This window comes from Vipera ursinii, assembly GCF_947247035.1.
Source record: "Vipera ursinii genome assembly, chromosome: 1".
Lineage (NCBI taxonomy): Eukaryota > Metazoa > Chordata > Lepidosauria > Squamata > Viperidae > Vipera > Vipera ursinii.
The window spans coordinates 99,748,957-99,761,425 of NC_139512.1; the positions used below are offsets into that span (position 1 = coordinate 99,748,957).

The 12,469-nt window shown below is 37.7% G+C and overlaps 1 protein-coding gene across 8 annotated transcripts in view; it reads left to right on the forward strand.

Annotated features, from left to right (window-relative positions):
- Nucleotides 1-12,469, forward strand: part of STK33 (serine/threonine kinase 33) — a 74,531-nt gene that overhangs the window by 26,659 nt on the left and 35,403 nt on the right. For 4 of the 8 annotated variants that reach the window (XM_083368838.1, XM_083368836.1, XM_083368837.1 and 1 more), the window contains exon 2: nt 3,729-3,793. The exons of the other annotated variants lie outside the window; for them this stretch is intronic. The gene's annotated coding sequence lies outside the window, so the exon portion shown is untranslated. The remainder of the gene's footprint in view (nt 1-3,728; nt 3,794-12,469) is intronic. 8 annotated transcript variants of the gene reach the window in all.

Here is a 12,469-nt window from a genome sequence, read left to right on the forward strand (position 1 = left end):
CACTTGGCAACTGGCACGCATTTATAACTTGCAGTGTCCTGGGTCATGTGATCTCCTTTTGTGAACTTCTGACAAGCAACATCAATGGGGAATCCACATTCACTTAACACCTGTGTTACTCACTTAACCATTGCAGCGATTCACTTAATAACTGTGGCAGGAAAGGTCGTAAAATGGGGCAAGACTCAACAAATGTCTCACTTAGCCAACAGAAATGTTGGGCTTAGTTGTGATCGTAAGTCGAGTACTGCTTTTATTTATTTTTGAAATGAGTTACTTGTAAAAATGGTGTGAAGCTGAAATGAATGAAGAAGAATGAGGGGAACAGGACATACGATTTTTATACTTCTAGTGCTAACTAACTGAAGCCAAATGTGAAATATCTGCATTCTGCTGAGCAGCGATTTTTAGCCATAGTTTTCAAGCAAATCACAATGTATTTGTTTGCACCACACGAAGTAAAAAAAATAAATTCCTATTATAGTATAAGGTAAAGGTAAAGGTTCCCCCGCACATGTGTGCTAGTCGTTTCCGACTCTAGGGGCCGGTGCTCATCTCCGTTTCAAAGCCGAAGAGCCAGCGCTTGTCCGAGGACGTCTCCATGGTCATGTGGCTGGCATGACTAGACGCCAAAGGCGCACGGAACGCTGTTACCTTCCCACCGTAGTGGTCCCTATTTTTCTACTTGCATTTTTACGTGCTTTCGAACTGCTAGGTTGGCAGAAGCTGGGACGAGTAACAGGCGCTCACTCTGCTATGCGGCACTCGGGATTCGACCCGCCAAACTGCTGACCTTCTGATCGACAAGCTCAGCGTCCTAACCCACTGAGCCACCACGTCCCTGTATTATAGTATAAATAACTGGCTAAATCAGAATCATTTCTTTTAAATTGAAATTATTCTTAGTGAGGGAATAGGAGTCCACTGATTAATTAGTTTTATGAATAAGCGTAAATAATGACCATGAGATAAAAGTACCTATGATTGACTAAATCAAGGGTCTGCAATCTTGACAACTTTAAGACTTGTGGACTTCAACTCCCAGAATTCCTCTGCTAGACCCCTGGATTAAATCCCATGTTCATAACCAATAGGCATCAGATGCTTCAGATGTAAATTGAAAAAAGAACTGTAAGCTTTCTAGAAGCTGACTGCCATTGGAAACAGAGCAAGATAGATAGGTCTGAGATTAGAGTGGATGCCTTTTGACACATTTATAAATCTTTTCCGATCACAGTTAACCACAATTTGATTAGTGTCTGCTAGGAGCAATATGTAAACTTCATTAAGCTTCCCAAATAAATAGATTGCATATGTGAACTAATAATAAGTAATTTATATGGCAGCAGATTTGTCTCCAGGTACTTATATCCAAAGCCATGGAAGGTTAGGCAAAGCTAAATCTTAGTCCTTAAGGAGAGCTTGTATCTGAGCCAGGAGTTAGTGAAGCTCTTTGTTTATTGACCAGATATATTTTTTCCATTAAAACTCTATAACTACTACATTTTTATAGTAATGTTTTTAAGCTGTGTTCAATAGCTATTAGACACAAAATGTGTTACTTGCACTGTAATCTTGGTGATAATTGTGATTATACTGTTTATGCAGAGTGAGGCTTTAGCTAGTGGAAGACATTCTGTGGGATTGTTGACAGTTCAGTCTTGAACTCAATTATGAAATTGGCCCTAAATAAGATGTGAGACAGAGGAACTAAAGAGCCTCTTGTTGAGAGTGAAGAAGGAGAGTGCAAAAGTTGGGTTGAAACTAAACATTAAGAAAACCAAGATCATGATATCCGGCCCTCTCAATTCCTGGCAAATAGATGGGGAGGAAATGGAGGTAGTGACAGATTTTATTTTTCTGGGCTCCAAGATCACCATAGACGGGGACTGCAGCCAAGAAATTAAAAGACGCTTGCTCCTGGGGAGGAAAGCCATGGCAAATCTAGACAGGACACTAAAAAGCAGAGACATCACCCTGCCAACAAAAGTGCATATGGTCAAGGCTATGGTCTTCCCATTTGCAATGTATGGCTGTGAAAGTTGGACCATAAGAAAGGTTGAGCGACAAAGAATTGAGGCCTTTGAACTATGGTGCTGGAGAAGACTCCTGCGAGTCCCTTGGACTGCAAGGCGATGAAACCGGTCAGTCCTAGCGGAGATCAACCCTGACTGCTCTTTAGAAGGCCAGATCCTGAATTTGAAATTCAAATACTTTGGCCACCTAATGAGAAGGAAGGACTCACTGGAGAAGAGCCTCATGCTGGGAAAGGTTGAGGGCAAGAGAAGAAGGGGATGACAGAGAATGAGGTGGCTGGCTGGAGTCACTGAAGCAGTAGGCGTGAGCCTAAATGGACTCCAGAAGATTACGGTAGAGGACAGGAAGGCCTGGAGGAACATTGTCCATGGGGTCGCGATGGGTCAGACACGACTTCGCAACTAACAACAAGATGTGAGACTCACAGAAAATTCAACTTATTGGACTGAGCTTCTTATGGATATCTGTATCATCATATGATGCCACTTCATACTTTAGGATGATTTCTCTCGTCAGCTTCAGACAGACGGTAAAGCTATAAGATGGAATCATGAAGTATAAAGAACATAAGGCTAAGTAAAAATACCTCATAATTTCATTCTGAAAATGACACTAAAGACATTAGCAGAACTGTTACTCTGCTCTCGATACAGGCAGTCCTTGCTTACCAACCGTTTATTCAGCAATTATTTGAAGTTATGAAAGTGCTGAAAAAATATCTCTATGGACCACTTACAACCTTTGCAGTGTCCCGCAGTCATGTGATCAGTCTATATGCATTATCCTGTGCTTGACCTGCCATTTTTTTCTTTTTCCTTTCTCTTCCCCCCTTGCAAAACAGAGAGATTGGAGAGGGATTTTAGGAGAGTAACTGTCTTCTACACATCACAAGCAATATAATTATGCTGCCAGTGGGCAAGAGAAAGATTGTCTACAGAAATCACATGCTTCCCCCCCCCTTCTCCTCACCCACAGAGAGGAGAGATTGGAAACATGGGGATTTCAGGAGAGTAACTTGTTTGTGTAGCACCCAGCCTTGGGCTGTGCTTTCAAGAGCAGGGGAGAGATTAGAAAGCAAATAAAAGCCAAGAGTGTGAAACTGAGTAGTCTTGTCTGTTTCCAGCTAGAAAGAACAATTGTGGTTATTTGATTTATGTGACTTACTGATTAAGGTATGTGATATTATGTAATATTCAGTTATTTGTTTAATGTACAGAATATATTTCCTCAGAAAACACTATTTTTGATGATAGTTATATTAGAGGGGAAGATCAAGGAGAATCATTTAAGGCAGTTTTAGATATTATATATTTTATGTTTAGTGTTCCTAGCAATCTGTTACCCAATTAGTAAGTTGACTAGTTATAGAATTACTTCTACTTGTACAGACTTGGTCCTTGCTACCCTTGGATGATTTCATATATAATCAAGCATTTTTTTCCAACCCCCTTGGGTCTCTTGCATTTGAATTTTCCTTTTCCAGATGTGCTCCACTGATTATAAAGCCTTGGCATCCAGCCATTGAAAATCCAATGAACCTTTTGGTTGCTCTGACGATGTTACTATATAAGTTGGATGTTCTCAAATGTCCTTTCTGTATTTATCATTTTGGAACAGTAAGTATAATGGAAAGTCCAGTATTCTGTTTAAATATAACAGAACACTTTTTTCATTCTTTGTTAACAATGTAGGTAATGAGAACTATATGAAGTCATGTTGCTGCTTTTCTCCTGCAGATTAGATGTAAATGAATCAGGTAAGAATTGTGATTTTTAATCAATTTAATTAAAATGCTAGGTGTATATCCTTCTCCCTTGGGTGTTCTATAGAAACAAAATAGGCCTTTCTGTTAAAAAAACATATATATTTGGAAGAATAAAGATAGTTTATGACATCAGTAAATTGATGTCCATGTAGTTGTGTAAATAAAGCTTCATGCTCACCACTCATAGAAAAAAAAATGCTCACAGCTCCTGACAATCTCATTTCACCTTTTGTATATTGCTTCTTGCTTCCTAAAAACACACATAGTGAAGTGAATAAGAATACTGCAGATAATTTTCAATAGAAAACCAAGTTCCACTAAACTGAGAAACAAATTGAAACACTACATCAAAGTAAAAAGTAAGCAACAATTTCTGGTTTGGAATTGCAATGTGGTTGTGAGGAATTTATAGGAGACTTTTTTTTTATCAATACAGACAGAAGATAGTGAGATAGGAGATAAGGTAAATCAGTCTGCAATAGGATCACCACGTATGCCTCTAGGTAGGAAATCTAAATTCACTTTGAGAGAAATGGGTGGTTTAGAAACATGAAATAATCAATCAATCAATCCCCAGGACTGTAGTCTGGATTTGCCCCCACTCCAACTGTTCTTGCAAATTACTCTGAAAAGCCACTTGCACAGTTCTTAATTGCATTAATGACAGTAATTGACTTTTAATTTGCATGTAGAATAGCAGTATATGATTTAAATAAATGCTAATATACATCTAATTCACATGTTTAAGAATTTATTGCTCATTGCCTCAATTCCTAGGTACTATGTTCTGCTGTTAAATATATTGTAGTACCGTAATTAAACTTTGTAGTTTATAGACTACTAATATGAAAGCATAGTAGCACATACGAATATATCTAATTTCAATTTCTGCACTTGTATGTTAGATATTTGTAGGTTAAAGTTGCAATCCTCAACCTGCTTATTCTAAATACTGTACATTAGGACATGAATTTATTTATTTTTTCAAATTACCATCATGCAACATACGCTAAAAGATAAACTTAGATTTAAGCATGGTAACATCTGTTTGGAACTGCTCTTAGTGGGAGCAGTTCTATCTTTATTTTATACATTTCTTTTTTCACAAAGTTGCTAATGAGGACCATAAATAGAAATATTTGAAAAAGTACATTTCTGTTCCATACAAAAAATCCCCACCAAGATACATATGGTTCTTTACTCTCTGATTCGCAGTCCAGAATGTAGTATTTTTTATTCCAAATTGATTGTAAATGGAGATAAAAATATGGCAACTGCAGTTTGTCATTGGAATTGACAAACAGCTTTGTTTCAGAGCCTTCCCTCCACTGTATTTATGAATCAGGCTGTATATTACTCCTTCTCAGTGAGGATGGTATATATTTTCAGCTCAGATCTTTGATTTAGAGTTTACTATACTGCTTAAATAAGTCTTGTTTTTAGGCAAGCAATGACTTTTTGACCTGGATGGTTATTTGTCTGGAAATGGGGATATGAGAACTGAGATGTAGACTTTACTAGCATGGTACCCTCTAGATGTGTTGGGTTATAGTTTCCTTCTAACATATTCTGATATTCTGATTGTTTTTAGATGGATGTGATTTTTTTTTAAAAGTAGGATTTAGAATCTCTCATTTTATGCATACTATATTATAGAAAGCGGTGAAAATGGTTACAGTATGTAGTGACTGACTGATATGGCAGAATGATCTTGTTCAAATATTCTTCTTTTGTCAACAGTCTTTGCAGTTATTTTTATATTTAAGTTTAACTCCTGTTCTGAGCATCCAAGTGCCAATAAGTATCCTAGATAATAAATATAAATTGATCCTTAGGTAGGAAAAAACAAAGGCACAGGTAAAAAATAGGCAGTACCTGGCTCAGCAGTAGTAACTGTGAGAGGGATCTAGGTGTCCTAGTGGACCACCAATTGAATATGAGCCAGTGGTATGCTGCATCTGCCAAAAAGGTCAATGCAGTCCTAGGCTACATCAATAAAAGATCACAAGAAGTGATGGTACTGCTTTATACTGTACTAATAAGGCCACACTTGGAATATTGCGTCCAATTCTGGTCAACAAGATACAAAAAAGATGCTGAGGCCCTGGAAAGAGTGCAGAGAACAGCAACAAAAATGATAATGGGCCTGAAGGCTAAATTGTACAGTGAACAGTTAAAGGAACTTGATGCGTCTAACCTAATGAAGAGAAGGTTTAGATGTGATATAAGAATTGCCTTTTGGTACTTGAGGGGCTGTCACAGAGAAGAGGGGGTTGACTTATTCTCCAAAGCACCTGAGAGTAAGACAAGAAGTAACAGTTGGAAGCTAGTCAAAGAGAGATCCAATCTGGAACTAAGGAGAAATTTCCTGACAATGAAAACCCTTAATCAATGGAACAGGTTGCCTTTCAGAGTTGTGAGTGCTCCATCACTGGGGGTTTTCAAGAAAAGGTTGGATAACCATTTATCTGAGATGGTGTAAGGCAGACATGTCAAACTCGCGACGTCATGTGACATCATGCGACGTATCGGAGCTTTTTCCCTATTGCCGGCAATGGGGTAGGTGCGGTTTCTTCATGACGCGTCTGGCCAGCGTGCTGGCAGTTTGACACCCCTGGTATAAGGCCTCCTAACTTGGGCAGAGGTTGGACTAGAAAACCTTGAAGTGCATTTCACCCTATGATTTTAGTCTATACAGTATTCTATATTCTAGTCTAGTTTAGTCTAGTCTAGTCCATATTCCATTCTACATACTGTTCTCTATTCATTCATTCCTATATAGAAATACTAGATTGCATCCACACTGCATGCTTTAGTTTTATTTACTAGCTTATCTCTGCTTAGTGTCCTGCCAATAGAAGAGCAAGGAGAGTTATTTTGCTTATTTCCACACTCTCTACCGTCTGAAAAATCTGCTGAGGAAGTCTGAGGGATTCTTTGGAGTAACTTTTTTTAGAGAATTCAAGCAGTTGCAAAGTGAGAAGTGGCAATGCTTACCTTTCCCTTGTAGCACTATTTCTCTGCTTGACCACAGGTTGATCAAAAGAGCTTCTTCTAAATAAAGCCTGTGAACTTTGGATTTAATTCGTTACAATTCTATATACTTGAAAAAGAGGGATATAGGAAAACTAAATATAAGAATATTGATTTTCCCAAACATGCAGATATAAAATACTGTACTAAAAACCTCTAAACAACCATCATTATTTGGAAATGATTTTGTGCATTGTGAAAAAAAACCCCTTCAACCATAACTGGCTAGAAATCTTTTAAATGAAAACATTAGAACAAAAAAAAATTAGCCAGGCTTCACATAACAAAAGAAGGGGATTTTTAAGCATTGGAAAAATGACATGGTGATGCCCTTTCAAAAAAGGAAACGAACCTTTTCCCTGTGAAAATGAAATCTTGCTCATTTCTCAGTTACCTTTTAAGCTTTTCAACCTGTCAATAAAATTGTGTAATCAAATAATAGTGAGCTTGAGGCTTATTGCCTTTTCTTGAGAAGTACATCATCAGATGATGTGCTCTATTGCTTTTAATCACATTGAACCAGAGATTCCTTAAACTTAGAATATTGGTTTCAGTAGACTTATTCCAGAATTTATATCATATAAATGTTCACTTAAGAAAAAATATGATCCAAGGTAAATAATAGAGTAACATAATAACATGGTTGCATTTTATTTTCATGTACCATATTTAAATAGTATTTTTCTCTACTTAATTTTTCCAGCCATTTTGCTTCCATTTTTATGACATTAAACGTAATTATGATGTTTAAATGGGTACAGTATATATATTGTATCAGAGCCCTACCATGTATTTAGAATTACATTTTTCATTTTTTAGCTGTTAAACAGAATTTTCCTTCTGATGGGATTGGACTTTGAGATGGGAGGTCGGAGAAGCTTCAGTAAATACAGGCGGGAGTGAGAGTTTTCACAAGGTCATCTTTACCATTAAAGTCAAAAGGGAATAGGCAAAGCCAGGCACGATCCTCAACAGATAATGAGAGGAGGTGGGCTGTGCACATGAGGGAAGACAATTCATGTAGAACGAACTACAAAAATGAATTGCAAGCCTTGTTATTGTTGCCAAGAAAACCGGATTAAGTGGCTGAAACATTTCAAATACCAGATTATGAATCTGCAAGTCAGAAGGCTCTTTTTTGTTATTGGGAAATAATACTAAAGTCTGATACGTAGTTCTGATGATATAGCCAGACCAAAATCACAAGGAGGCCTGGTTGTTTATGGTGCTTTTATTGAAAGAAGAATGTCCCATTATCCAGAGACACACACCAGTGATACATAGAATATGAGAAATGTGTACCAAGAAAACACTGAAATTGTCAAAGTAGAAGTGAAGTACATTAGGAGAAATTAGGAGTAAGTGAACAAGAGTGCCAGAAGAGGGCATTTTAAATTAAATGAGTATATAATATACTATTCAGGACATGAGAGCTTAATATGGAATAAAATGGTAGTAAATTCAAAACAAATTGCTAGGTATGTGCTATCTATAATCCAATAAATGCCAGGATCCTTTGTATTGGATTTAGTGGATATAATGTGAAAATTGAAATCAAATTGACCACATCATTGGAAACAGACAATACAGAAATGCAATCTAGTTACCTGAGACAGTTCAAATAGAGAACAGAACAGACATGAGCTACAGAGGTCAAATATACAGATTACACTTAGAAAATTGAAGTATGTCTGCCAGCAAATTTGACCTGGAGGACATACACCCAAACAATAAAATCAATGTAAGGGACAGACTTACTTTGTGTAACTTATGTGAAAGATAACTTGAGAAGCTATGGGAAGCTATAAGAGCTATTGTGGAATCCAAAACAGAAAATAAAATGCACTGCAAAAAATTTCAAAGGAAAAGACCCAAGTGGCTTTCAGATCTAAACAGTGTTTTCAGATCACGAGAGCCAAAGTAAGCTAGAAAATGAAAGGCTAGGCAACAAAAAACACCCAGTACAATGGCTGCACACAGACTTTCAGTGCCAGGTAAGAAATAAATATTCTTCAGAATAACAAACAGAGAGGGAAGGTATAACTACTTAAAGAATCACCTTAGCTTTAAGTAAATTTCTTAAAACAATGAAATCTTTTTTTCCAGGCTTGCACCTAGAAAGTACATAACTGAGAGACAGGTTTTTCACAGAGATGAAAACAGAAACCTAAAAACACAGCCTAAAACTATATGTATGTCGGACAAGCAAAGAGCAGATTAAGCCTACGAAGAAAGAAAGCAGTGGCAAACTGTAATATAATAATAGAGTGTGAGAATATTTGTATGACAACAAAGATAAGAATATTTAAAGAAATTGTTTACTCGGTGACAAGGTTTCAACTGGTTAAGGAAACCTGTAATAGTAGTGTTTTAACAATCTTAAAGTCACTGCGTTGACTATCAGTAGGGTTCCAGGATCAATTCAAGGTATTGATTATTACTTATAAAAGCCCAGTATGGCATTGTGTTGGGCTGTATTAGGAACACTTTTGCTAATTGTGATTCAGTTTATACTTTCTACAGTAGTCATCTAGAGAGAGCTTGTTAAAGATTTTATTCCCTGAGGGAATAAATTAAAAGGACTATGAATTGGATATATTTACTGTCAGTCCTTCAGGGTAGAACAGACTAGAAATTCAATGTTATGTAGGCCAGTGCTACTTTTACTGTAAAGCTATAGTAACAAAATCTTGCAAGTCTGAATGTGCTCCCTCCCCTTGTCTTTGTGAGAACTAGAGAGGGAGTTTTCTGAGGTTTTATTCAGGCACAATCGTGTCCCAAACTCTTTTATCAGACTCTTGTCTTGGTGGAGTCTTCTCCTCCTGTCCTTCAAAGCTATTCCCTCTGGTTTCTACGTTTGTTAGGATCAACCCATGGAATCATTGCTCTTCTATTCTTCTAATCGGGGCTCTTTGCTTTTGATGGAGGCCAGCAGAGAGGACCAAGCACATTATTTTCACATTCTTCACACTTCAATATGGGCTGGACATGAGGGACAAAATAATGCCTTTTTAGAACATTTTAGAAAATTTCATACCACTATTCAGATAATGATATAGTCTGTATTATCCTAGTGCACAGGTCTGCAACCCGCGGCTCCGGAGCCGCATGCGGCTCTTTCAGCCATCTCCTGTGGCTCCCAGTCCTCTGCCATGTGCAGTCCCCCCAAAAAAAAGTGGGACTAAAAAATTTCAACCAATCAATTCAAATATGCAGGGTAGGTGCATATCTTGCCTTGGCTCCACTCTTCAGTGAAACCCTGTTCTGCGCATGTGCGCATGTACACGCATGCGCACACATTTTTTGCGGCTCCCAGTTTTTCCTTTTTTGAGGGAACCGGTTCCGAGTGGCTCTTTCACTGTTTCAGGTTGCTGACCCCTGTCCTAGTGAAAAATTTGAAGGGAGGATACATTTTTAATAAATTAGTACTAATGAGCTGAAATAAAATAATATCAATAGAGAATTTTTGATTATACATATTTTGCTAAAAAGTCAAGTATATAAATTGAACAAATGTTACCTGTCTCATAATACAATTGTATTATTTATGCCTTTACCCTATAACACAAGCCTAAAATATTCCTAAATAGAAAATTTAAATAGGCGAAGAATGCCTTCTTGTGACTATATAATAAAAGGCTTTTAGTTTTCTTAGTAGAAATAAAGCTACAATTACATGGTATTGGCTTGAGCTATTTTATTAATATGCAATTATTGCTTTTAGGGATGAATAACATGACACTAATTCTTCAGCTCACAATGGACTTCCTATAGCATTCAAGACTAACTTAATGGGCCTTATAAAGATTTCCTTGTTATTTTCATTTTGAGTATTGAAAGCTTTTGTCAGTTTGGAAAGAATAATAATAATAACGTTTCCCCCCACTTTTTTTTATTAGCAGTCTTATGTTGCCTTGTTCTTTTTTGGTATGTTAGGAATGTTTTCAAATGGATTATGAAATAAGGAGAGCAAAAGAATGACCATTTGACATGGTTTGTTAACATTAAAAAGTTTAAGAGGTTCCTTAAGTTAATTATTTCTTGGTACCTTGGTGTGGCAGACAAAACACTCTCATTATGCACAGTTGACCATTAAATAAATGATTGTATCATATGTCATGAACAACTAATTTCTGTGTCGTGCTTGGTGTATCCTGAACATTATATTAAGTGTTTAGTGAAGTAAAGTTTAAAATGTGGAATATCTTTTTTCCCCTTACATAGTAAATGATTCTATTTGTTTTCCTTACAAATGAATACTGGAGAAGCAGAAAAGGAGGGCTGCATCAAATGTCAATATATTCAATGAAAACATATTTTCCCTATTTGGTAGAGACCTATTGTAACTTCTGAATTTTCCTAAATGACTTGCATTGGAAATAGTTTGGAAAATCCTAAGCCTGCTGATGTTGTGTTTTAAATACTGTAAATATTCTTAAGATAGACAATGACCATTTGCATGAAATACGGAATGACATACCAGAACATTCACTTTTAATAACTCAGCACGGTCACGTTTGAAAAAAATAATGAAAAAAGTTCATGTCTTGCATGAATTTAAGACTAACTCATATTTATTGGAAACCTCAGCCGACGTTTATAAGTCTTTTCTGCAGGAGAGAACTTTGATACCTGTGATACATGCCGGTCTAGAGCAGACATGTCAAACACAAGGCCCGGGGGCCAGATGCGGCCCGCGAAATGGTTTCATGTGGCCCGCGAAGCCATCCTGGAAACAGTGAGGGAACGGCCCCCACTGCCTTGGCCCTGGCCCAGAGACCCTCCTTCTGCCAGAGACCCTCAGATCTGTCCCACTCCTGCCCAGGCCCCCATAGGCACCCTTGATGCCAACGATGTAGAGCTGGCCACGCTCACCCAGTAGGCCACGCCCACCCTGGCCTTACCCACCCAGCCCTCTGAGGGCAACCGCAATGCTGATGCGGCCCTCAATGAAATTGAGTTTGACACCCCTGGTCTAGAGAAAAGAAGAGACTACGGGTGACATGATAGCAGTATTCCAGCATTTGAGGGGCTGCCACAAAGAAGAGGAGGGGGTGAACTTATTTTCCAAAGCACCAGAAGGCAAGACCAGAAACAATGGATGGAAACTAATCAAGGAGAGAAGCAACTTAGAACTAAGGAGAAACTTCCTAACAGCGAGGACAATTAACCAGTAGAAAGCTTGCCTTCAGAAGTTGTGGGTGTTTTATTGCTGGAGATTTTGAAGAAAAGACTGGACAGCCACCTATCCGAAAAGGTTTAGGACAGGGGTAGGCAACCTCGGCTCTTTTATGACTCATGGACTTCAACTCCCAGAATTCCTGAGTCAGCGTAGCTGACTCAGGAATTCTGGGAGTTGAAGTCCATGAGTCATAAAAGAGCCGGGGTTGCCTACCCCTGGTTTAGGATCTCCTGCTTGAGCAGGGAGTTGAACTAGAAGACCTCCAAGGTCCCTTCCAGCTCTATTCTGATTGATTTGGGCTTGCTTACTAATACTGTAGTCCCATTTTGTGTGGATATTCAAATTATTATTAATGTGATTTTGCATAGAGAAATATGTTTAAAGTTATTGACATGATTTAAATTATTTACCAAAAGTTTTAGTTCGTTAAGAATTCTTAGTTCTTTGGGCTT